Below are 10,085 nucleotides of genomic sequence, written 5' to 3'. Positions count from 1 at the left end.
ACACTTGGCTTCTACCATCAAGAACAGGTGATTGAGAGGTCAAAAACTGCTAGCCCATGTGTCTAATTTCTCATCTTTATTAACTCTCTTTTCAAAATTACACAAACATATATATATATATATATATATATATATGTAAGCATATGTATATATGACATCTTCAATTAAAATGTAAGATGGTAATAGGCTATTGAAAAGAATATTCTAATACAGATCACATCTTTACAATTACATAATTAAAAGGCAGAGAGAATATAAGATCCTACCATTTTTACTGTTTGTTAACCATATAAAAAAGCATTGATTAAAGATTTTCTTTCATATGTTACATACGTAATGATCATAAAAGATTTCTTGAAACATAAAACAACTTTGATAACAAAAGGGAGGTGTATCAGAGCTGGGGATTTTTGTCCCTAGGACAAGATGCAGGCCATCTGGTAGCTTCTAATACACATCAATGCAATCAACAAGTATTTATTAAGTGCTTACTATGTGCAAAGCATTGTACTAGATTCTGAGACTACCAAGACAAACCAAAAAAGTCCCTACCGTTAAGAAGCATAGGTTCTATTCTGGGGATAAAACATGCAAAACTAAAAGCAAAAAGACTAACGAATAAATCGTTGAAACTGAGCTTTTAAAAAAAACCAAATACACCTAATATAAACAGCTAATATGATTTTTAAAATACAAACTGTATAAAATGAAAAAGGAGAACTAACAATTGACGAAGAAATAAAGGAAATTATCAGAAACTATTTTGTCCAATTATATGTTTTGGATAAGAATTTCAATTGTTTCAATTTTTTGAAGTTATCATTATTTTCACTAGAATGGAAACTGGTCCAGTGAACTGCTGAGTAAAAAAAATTTATCCTCTATAAGTACAGATTGGAACCTTTTCTAAAACTTAAAGTCTTCAAACATTGCCTGGGGCACTGAAAGATTAGGTGACTTTCAAAGGGACATAAAGCCAGTATGCATTAGAAATGGGACTTGAACTCAGGTCTTCCAGACTCCAATGCTTACTCTCTATTTACTGTGGACTCTCTTCTCATTATCATATCTAAGAATTAAACAAATTAAGAGGCCAGAACTCTGTTGTTATAGGGATGTGAGCTATTTTGACCTATGCATACAGAATGAGGGATAAGAAAAGGCAGTTTGTAAATTGACAATGTAAGTAGTGAGAGATAAACATGTTATCAATTTACACAGGAACTCTCAACTGGATAGAATCCACATTGACAAGCTTTATCTTTGCAAACTTTCCACTGGTCAAAAGAGTTCACACTCCTGCTAACAAGTTCACACACACACACACACACACACACACACACACACACTATATATATATATAGAAAGAGAGAGAGAGAGAGAGAGAGAGAGAGAGAGAGAGAGAGAGAGAGAGAGAGAGAGAGAGAGAGAAGTGTGTTTTATTTTTAAATTTGATACCAAAAACACTATGATTTTTCTTTAATTCATACAAATTAAATTTTTTAAAATAGTGTTTTGGGGGGGGTTCCTATATTGAGATGAGTAGAATGACCTAGAGCTCTAATGAAGGTAAATTGATTTTCCCAAGGTCTCATGGTCAGTATGCATCAGAGGTGGGATATCCACCCTCTGTCTACAGAGGCAGCTAGGTGACCACAGCAGATAGAGCTGGACCTTGAGTCAAGAAGACCTAAGTTTAAAGGCAGCTTCAGATGCTTACTAGCTCTGTGATCTGAGGCAAATCACTTAGACTTTCTCAGCCTCAATTTCCTCATCTATAAAATGGAAATACAATAACATCTACCTCCCAAAGTTAATTAGAGGATCAAATGAGAAAATATTTGTAAAGCATTTTGCAAATCCTATAGGGGTGTACAAATACTAGCTACCATCATCATCATCATCATCATTATTATTCACTGTGACTTGTAATAACTATTATTTTTGTAAATTATACTGAAAGATATATTCAACCTTAAATGATTATTCCACTGTTACAGGAAGAAATGTAGATAGTGTCCATATTGGCTATTAAATTGATCTGAAAGTCCTTTACTTGGGTTTTAGGTGATTTTTAAATGGGTGTTTTAAAAAATTGATCAGATCAATTGCATCGCATTTTGAATTGACTCAGTGAAAAAGCTGAAAACTCCAGTTCTGCTGTTGTATGATCTTACATTGTGTATGATCTTAAATTTTGAATGGAATAGAAGGGCTCCTTTCTTTTTCATGATCTCTGTTGATGATAGAGCTGTTGGGATTTTAATTTATACACTTGTTTGTAGTTTAAGACATTTTAATTATATTTCATTTAAAAGATATAGCTTGAAAATGAAGGACATTCCACAACAGCAATATGACTCAACTTTCAAATTTTACTTCCATTTATGAGATCAGGAGAAAGTTAAACTGAACATTATTATGCAATTAACAGAAATCAATCCATCAACTAATTCATCTGTCAAAAAGCATTTAGATTTAAATTTAATATAAATTTAGATTTCTATTAATTGAAAAATAAAATTCAATTAAAAAAAGACATTTATTAATCCATTACTAAGTGCCAGGAACTTAGCCCAAAAAAAGGGTAAAAACAGTTCCAGTCCTCAGAAGGCTCACATTCTGATAGAAGAGATAAATAACATACAAGGTATATGCACAGTAGACTGGAGGTTATCTGAAAGGGAAGTCACTAGCAGCTGGGGGAGCGAGAAAGGCCTACAGAAGATGAGAATTGAGCTGCGTCTTGAAGGAAGCCAGAGAAACCAAGAGGTAGAGGGGAGAAAGGAGAGCATTCCAGGCATGGGGTCAGCCGGGTGCAAAGGCACCAAGAGGGAAAATAGGAGTGCTCTGTAATACCCCAGTGTAGTATGTGGAGGGAAGTAGAGGGCAATTGAGAAGGGAAAGATTTCTCATAAAACAACGCCTTTAAAAGTGTCGGGTACAGAGCTCTTGGAATTAGTTGACCCATGAGATGGGAGGGATAGACCATAGAAACGTGTGTATCTTCCCTCTGGGAGATTTCAAGTTGTAAACAAAAGCCCTTCCCAGCATTCTTAGCTTGCGAGGACTTTTAATTTGACATATGTATGTGACTCAGCCTGTCTGGCTTTAAGCTAGGGGCGGGGAGTGTGGCCACTGCAGCACAAACAGTGGGGACTCGGGCGCTGCGCCGGGGCGCAACCTTTGCCTCCTTTAAAGGGCGGATTTCCCGTGCCCAGAATGAGTGAGCTGCCAGGAACACAGCAGTGAAAAGTAAGTCATCGTCTGGGTTGCACTGGAGGGCTCTGGATGGTGGGGGAGCGGAGAGGAGCTGGGGGGCCGGGAAGGAGTCTAAGTTTCCTATTGTGCGCTCGCTCGAATACTGGAGTCTTTCTGTGCGATTCCGCTTAAAAAAAAAAAATGGGACGGGGCAGAAGCGGAAACCCGAGCTGCCATGCAGGGCTGGGGCTACACAGAGGCGTATAGTCTCCATTTCTTTATCAGAAAAGATGCTGGTAAATACATCGAACTGTGTTCTGTATAGCCACAAGAACGCGAGACCCCGACCCGTGCGCGTAGGTACGCACAGAGATCCTCCAAATACGAAATCTAAGAAGACTTTAGCTTATATACGGTGAAACTTGATCGTAAGCTTCTAGCTTGCCTTTAGAGAAATGATGAGAGCACGGTCAGTGGGGTGGTCAGTGTGCATTTGTAGAATGCTTTTTGTCGTTTCCTGGGGTTCATAAGAAACATTGTATACGGGGATGAGTCTTGGGCTGCTCAGCTATGTATGGGGGCACTGCAGGCTTCGCAGTCCGCTCACTTCTCTCCCCAGAGCCTCCTCTCACCGTATCCTTCCTCAGTCCCCCCACCCCAACCTTACTGGCTTGTATCATTTCTCCCCTAGTTAGGAGTACAAAAGATAAGACTTCTGGAGGTAGTTTTCTTTTAAAGCCAGCCCTTTTTTTTTCCTTTGAAAACTTGGTATTTTCAGGTTAGCAGGCCTAATCCTGCTTTACGGCAAAAACCTCACTAATAGAAGATCTCAAGTATTTTAGAATTTGCTGTTCTGAGATTGCCTAGGCTCAATTATACCTTTGCTGTATAAAATAGAAAGGGATTTGACCAAATTAGCAGCATAAATAAGACTGTGAGGAAGAATGATTAACCTGCTTATGAGAACAAACTTTTAAGTGCTTTGTTAGCACCAAATTATGTAAAACTACTACAGATACTTTATTCACACGCAAAATAAATTGTAAAGAGGGATAGGGACTGGACCTGATTTCCCCCTACCCATGGGGAGTCACTTGGCAATTTCATTACAATTTATAGTCTTAAAGAGTTGCCTAGGGCATGTAAAAGTTAAATGACTTGTCCAGGATCACACTGTAAGTGCTGTCTGAGGCAGGACATGAAACCAGGTCTTCTTCGTTTTGAGTCTGGTTTTCTATTCATCACACCACACTGCCTCTCTAAGTGTAAGTAACACAAGAAAAAAATGGGGTGCTAGATAAAGGTGTCCTAAAAACACAAGTATTACTGGAAAGCCAGTCCATCTTTGATGCTTCTGGGGGCAAAGTTCATTTTTGGATTTTTAGGAATATCAAAATGCACCCGATAATGCCTTGGAAGAATAAAAAGTTCCTGATTTGTTTCCAACCTATAATTCTCTCTTCTCTCTGGATCTTGTTTAGAAGCCTTGACCCTCAAGAAGGAAAGGAACGTGGTAAAGTAGGATAGGCAAAGGGATGGTGGAGGGGGGGTACCAGGAAAGTACTTTCCTATACTTAAGGTATCCCCTGTATCTCAGAACTGTTTGTCAGCTAAACTGACTTCTTAAAGCTCCTGCCAGAACTCTCTCTGCTTTATACAATGTCTGATGATAAACTGGGCACTCCCACATCCCCTAATCATTTTCATTCTAAGATGAAGGCTTAACCTTTAGGAGTAACTGGTGATGCTCTGTGTTACTGATCTCTCCAGTCTCAGTTTGGACATTATTTCTTATCCCTGGAATTAGGGAGCTTGGGTTCAAATCCCACCTCTGACACCACCAATTTCCTCATTGGTACCCTTCCATCTCCAGATCTGTGATCCTCTGGGCATTATTTCTGTGACTCTGGGCCTCATGACTATTCTACCCTCTCTCATCCCCAGCCTGGACTTTGTTCTAGGATAACTGGAGTTAGAGAAGTTTGGAAAAATTCTTTGTTAGCATAATTAAAATATTATATGCATTTCTAGTTCTAGACCCAAGAAAGACATATTACCGAAGGACAGCTAAGCTGATAAAAGGCACTTTCATTCGAGGGTAGATTTAAAAATAGAATCCTATAGGCTAGAAAGATCAAGTATGAGGAGAGATATTATCACATTTTATAAATTCACGAAGCACAGATTTGTTCACCAGATCCTGGGATACTCAATAGGGGGCCAGCCCTTTGAAGCTTGAAATAAGCAGATTTAGGACAAAAGGAGGAAGTATTGATTTGAACAGGGAGTAGGGCTGGGCTCTGAGTTGGTATGAACTAAAAATATGAATAGGGCAATTAGGTGGAGAAGTGGATAGAGTGCCAGGCCTGAAGTTAGGAAGACCCTCTTCCTGAGTTCAAATCTGGCCTGAGACTCTTACTAGCTGTGTAACTCTGGGCAAGTCACTTAACCCTGCATGCCTCAGTTTGTCATTTGTTTAAAAAAAAAAAAAAAGAACTGGAGAAGGAAAAAGCAAACCACTCCAATATCTTTGCCAAGAAAACCTCAAAGGGGGTCATGGAGAGTCAGACACAACTGAAACAACTGAACAACAACAAAATTTGAATAGTTTTAAAATGGGGACTGGACCTGTGACTTCTTTAGTTTAGGGAACTCATTAACCAGAGAACTCTCTCAACCAATACAAAGTGACACCTTCTCTGTAGTTTATAGTCTCAGAGAGTTGCCTAGAGCACTGAGAGGTTAAGTGATTTGCCCAGGGTCACACAGTGAGTATGTGTCAGTGATGAGACTTGAATGCAGGTCCTTGTGGCCCTGAGGCCAACTCTCTGTCCACTACACTACCCTGCCTCTTTAAGAAGGATTTCAACATATCCATGGATTATAGATTCAGCTTATTAAGGTATTTTTGTGTGGCCTTAACATTTTGTGTTTGATATCATACACACACACACACACACACACACACACACACACACACACACAAAATCCATGCCCTATCTAATAATGTCACTTTGTACCTGTAGCAGAAATAGAACACTGAACTAAACTGACTATTAGTATAGGAGAATAACTCCCTAAAAAAAAAAAAAGGAAGACTGCGTCTCCTAATTTCTCTTAGGCTCATGGGTGGTCCCACCTTGACTGGTCCACAGGAGCTTTGACTTGTTCCTTTTCCAACTTGGGCTGGTTTATCCTTCCTTAGTCAGGTGACTGGTTGCCCACTGCTGGGGGCTTGCTATGTTAATACCTACCTTAGTATGGACATCTGATCAGTTTAGTCCACCGCAACTCAAAACTCCCAAGCTCAGGAGATCTACCTGCCTCAGCCTCATAGCAGAGATTTCAGGTGTGTACCACTACAGCTAGCTAGCATAGCATTTCTTAAGAGATGATGGATGGAATGGTGGAGAGAAGAAGCCTTATTAGAAGGAGGCACTCTCTGAGTTTTTCTTGGGTTCCTAGAATTCATAGCTAACCATTATGTATGAACATACCATTCCTAGAATCTTAGAGATGGAAGAGACCTCCCGGGTCATTTCACAAGACCTGTATGTGAACAACAGTTCCTTATACAACATGCCTGACAAGTGGGCATCCAGTCTTGACTTGAAGACTGATAGTGACACAGATCCCACTGCCTTCCAAAGTAGCCCATTCCACTTTTGGATATCTTTCATTGTTGAGAAATCTCATCTTGGACCCATCATTCCTCATTCTGTCTTCTGGGACCAAACATAATGCAACTAATAGTTCTCATAAATGACATTTAAATTATTAAACAAGGTAATATGTATAGCACTTTGCAAGTCTTAAAGTGCTATCTAAATGCTCTTAGCTATAATTGAGGGCAGCTTTCTTTCTATTACTCCTCCCCCTGCCACCTAGTCTTCTTTTCTCCAAGCTAAACCTCGTGCCAAGTTCATTCAGTTACTCCTCACTTAACATGATCATTGTCCTCACTGCACTGGCTCATGCCTCTAGTAAGAGGAAGCTAGGTGGAACCATGGATAGAGCTCAGAACTTAGAGTCAGACATGAGTTCAAATCCAGCATCAGCTGTGTTACTAGCTGTGTTAGACCCTGGGCAAATCACTTGACCTCTGTCTGCCTCAGTTTCCTCATCTGTAAAATGGGGATAATAATAGCACCTATTCAAATCAAATGACATAATATTTGTAAAGAACGTCATAAGCCTAGGGGCAGCTAGGTGGCCGTAATGGATAGAGCACTGGGCTTGGAATCAGCAACATTCATCTTCGTAAGTTCAAATATGGCCTCAGGTGCGTAACTATTGTTATGTGACCCGGGGCAAGGCTTAACCCTCTTTGCCTCAGTTTCCTTACCTGTAAAATGAACTAGAGAAGGAAATGGCAAACCATTCCAGTATCTCTGCCAACACCCCTCCCAAAAAATGGGGTCACAGAGTCGGACACAGCTTAAATGACTAAACAACAACAAAAAAATTGCAAACCTAACATTCACATATAAATGCTACCTATTATTAAGTTAAGACTAATTTAGATCCACTCCTGCCAGGAAACAAGTGGCTGAACAATGTGCAACAGAATAAAATGTAATCAATACACATAGATTTTTTTTTTCAAACCAACTTCACAGTATACACTTTTCTAACAGTGTTATTGTGAGGATCAAATGAATTGACTTATGCAGAATGCTTTGTAAACCTTAAAGTCTTAGATAAATGCCAGGCATTATTATTGTGAGTGCCATTTCTAAGTTGTGGTGTCCAGATTGAATCAAATATTCCAGTTACAGTCTAACTAGGGTGGATAACAACTGTGCAGTCATTACTAGGTCAGGACAGTACCTGGCACACAGTGGGTGCTAAATAAATGCTTGTTGGTTGATTGACATTCTGTCTCTCGGTTCAGTTTAAGATTGCATCATTAGATTCTGGCTGTCATAGCACTCTGTTGACTTTTTGAATTTGTATTCCCCTAACTCCTGTTCCCCCCTAGATCTTTTGCAGATGAATTCCCTGCCTTTTCTATCTTCTGTTTGTATAATTGATTACTTAAGCCTAAGTATAAGATTTTACATTGATCTCTATTAAATTTCATCTAACTAGTTGCAGGACAATGTTTTAACCTATTAAGAATTTTTTTTTAAATCTCAGCTGACATCTAGCATGTTTGCTATCCCTCCAAGCTTTGTGTCATCTACAAATTTAATTTAGCATGGCCATCTATGCCTTTCATTGACAAAAGTATTAAACAGCACAGATTCCTGGAGCATTAGACTAGAAACCAATGCAAGCATCTTCTGTTTCCTTTCTGACAGTTTCATTCTTATCTCTTCGTCAATGTCAGTTTGAAAGACTTCTGCTTGATAGCATTTCTAACAGTGCTTCTGTGCTTAGTCTGTTAGTTTTTTGCTTGAAACAGGGGTGGGGACTGGGCTTGTGATGTCATTGACATAGGGAGCTCCTATAGTGAAGGGCTTCCTTTAACCAAGGCAGGTTGGAAGCTTTTATTTTCTTCTCTTTTTTCTTATTTTCTCTCCTCTTTTCTCTTCTTTCTTCTCTTCTCTGTTTCCCTCTCCTCCCCTCTTCCCTCTTCTCTTTTCTTTCTCTATTCTCTCTTCCCCTCTCTATTCGTCTGCTCTTTGTCTCTCCTCTCTTTTCTCTTTTATTCTCCTCCTCTCCATTCTTCTCTTCCTCCCCTTAATTCCTCTCCTTCCATTTTTTCCCCTCTCCTCTCCTCTCCTCTCCTCTCCTCTCCTCTCCTCTCCTCTCCTCTCCTCTCCTCTTCTCTCCTTACATTACGTAGACCTCTGAGGGTTTAGGTGACTTGGTCAGGGTCACAAAGTCAGGCGGTGATGGAGGCAGGACTTCAGCCCAGGTCTTACTGGCTTCAAGGTCAGCCCTGTATCCACTGTACCACCTGGTATTTCTCTTCGAATGCTCTGTACTCCTCACTTTTAATTACTTGGTGCTGATCTTTGCCACCAATTTGATCTGAGTTAGGGAACTCGATATTTTCACACATACAATTTACAGGATCATAGATGGAGAGCTGAATGGAACCGCAGAGCTCATCCAGTGTACCCCCATCATTTTAGAGTAAGGAAATGGAGGCAGATGAGATGTGGAAAGCACACAGTTCATCTGAAAAAGATTTAAGGGTCTTAGAGGACCACAAACTGAGCAAGTCCATAGTGTGATGTGACGTTAAAAAGCAAGTTGCCAGAAGTCATAAAAATAGCTGGTATCAGAGGCAGGAGTTGAACTCAGTTCCAGTGTTCTTTCCACTGTATATTGCTGCCTCTCTGTATTTCTTTTCAAATAATATATACTTCAAATTTTTAATTTATTGGGACTGGCTTTCTTACAAGTTAGTCTAAATTAGGGAAGTTTGATATGTGTTTGTTAGTTATATTAGACTTAGCAGATCTGTGAATTCAAATGTGTTTTCTCCCAATGTTAGTCTCTATCTGTTATCAGGCTACTTGAAGTTAGGGAATTGGTTGGGGGGGGGGAGAGGAATGATCAAACAGTCAATCAATAAACATTTATTAAATACCTACTAAATGTTGGTACTGCTAAGTACTTGGGATAGAAAAAAAAAGAATCAAAAGACAGTCCCTGCCCTCAAGGAGTTTACAATCTAATGGGGAAGACAATATGTGAACAAATATATACAAAGCAAGTTACATACAGGGTAAATAGGAAATTAACAGAGAGATGATACTAGAATTAATAGGGCAGCTAGGTGGTGCAGTGGATAGAGTTCTAGTGGAGTGCAGGAGGAAGACCTGACCAAGTTCAAATCCAGCCTCAGGTACTTATTAGCTATGTGACTCTGGGCAAATCACTTAACCTTGTTTATCTCAGTTTCCTCATCTGTCAGATGAGCTGGGGAA

At 39.5% G+C, this 10,085-nt stretch overlaps 1 protein-coding gene across 2 annotated transcripts in view; it reads left to right on the top strand.

Annotated features, from left to right (window-relative positions):
* Positions 1-3,125: 3,125 nt before the first annotated feature.
* KCTD20 (potassium channel tetramerization domain containing 20) overlaps positions 3,126-10,085 on the top strand; it is a 68,943-nt gene continuing 61,983 nt past the window's right edge. For both annotated transcript variants that reach the window (XM_020999441.2, XM_020999440.2), the window contains exon 1: positions 3,126-3,255. The gene's annotated coding sequence lies outside the window, so the exon portion shown is untranslated. The remainder of the gene's footprint in view (positions 3,256-10,085) is intronic.

This window comes from Phascolarctos cinereus, unplaced genomic scaffold (genome assembly GCF_003287225.1).
Source record: "Phascolarctos cinereus isolate Bilbo 61053 unplaced genomic scaffold, phaCin_HiC Scaffold_5;HRSCAF=322, whole genome shotgun sequence".
Lineage (NCBI taxonomy): Eukaryota > Metazoa > Chordata > Mammalia > Diprotodontia > Phascolarctidae > Phascolarctos > Phascolarctos cinereus.
Note: the sequence above shows the minus strand (reverse complement) of the source record. Positions and strands in the feature narration are given on the sequence as shown.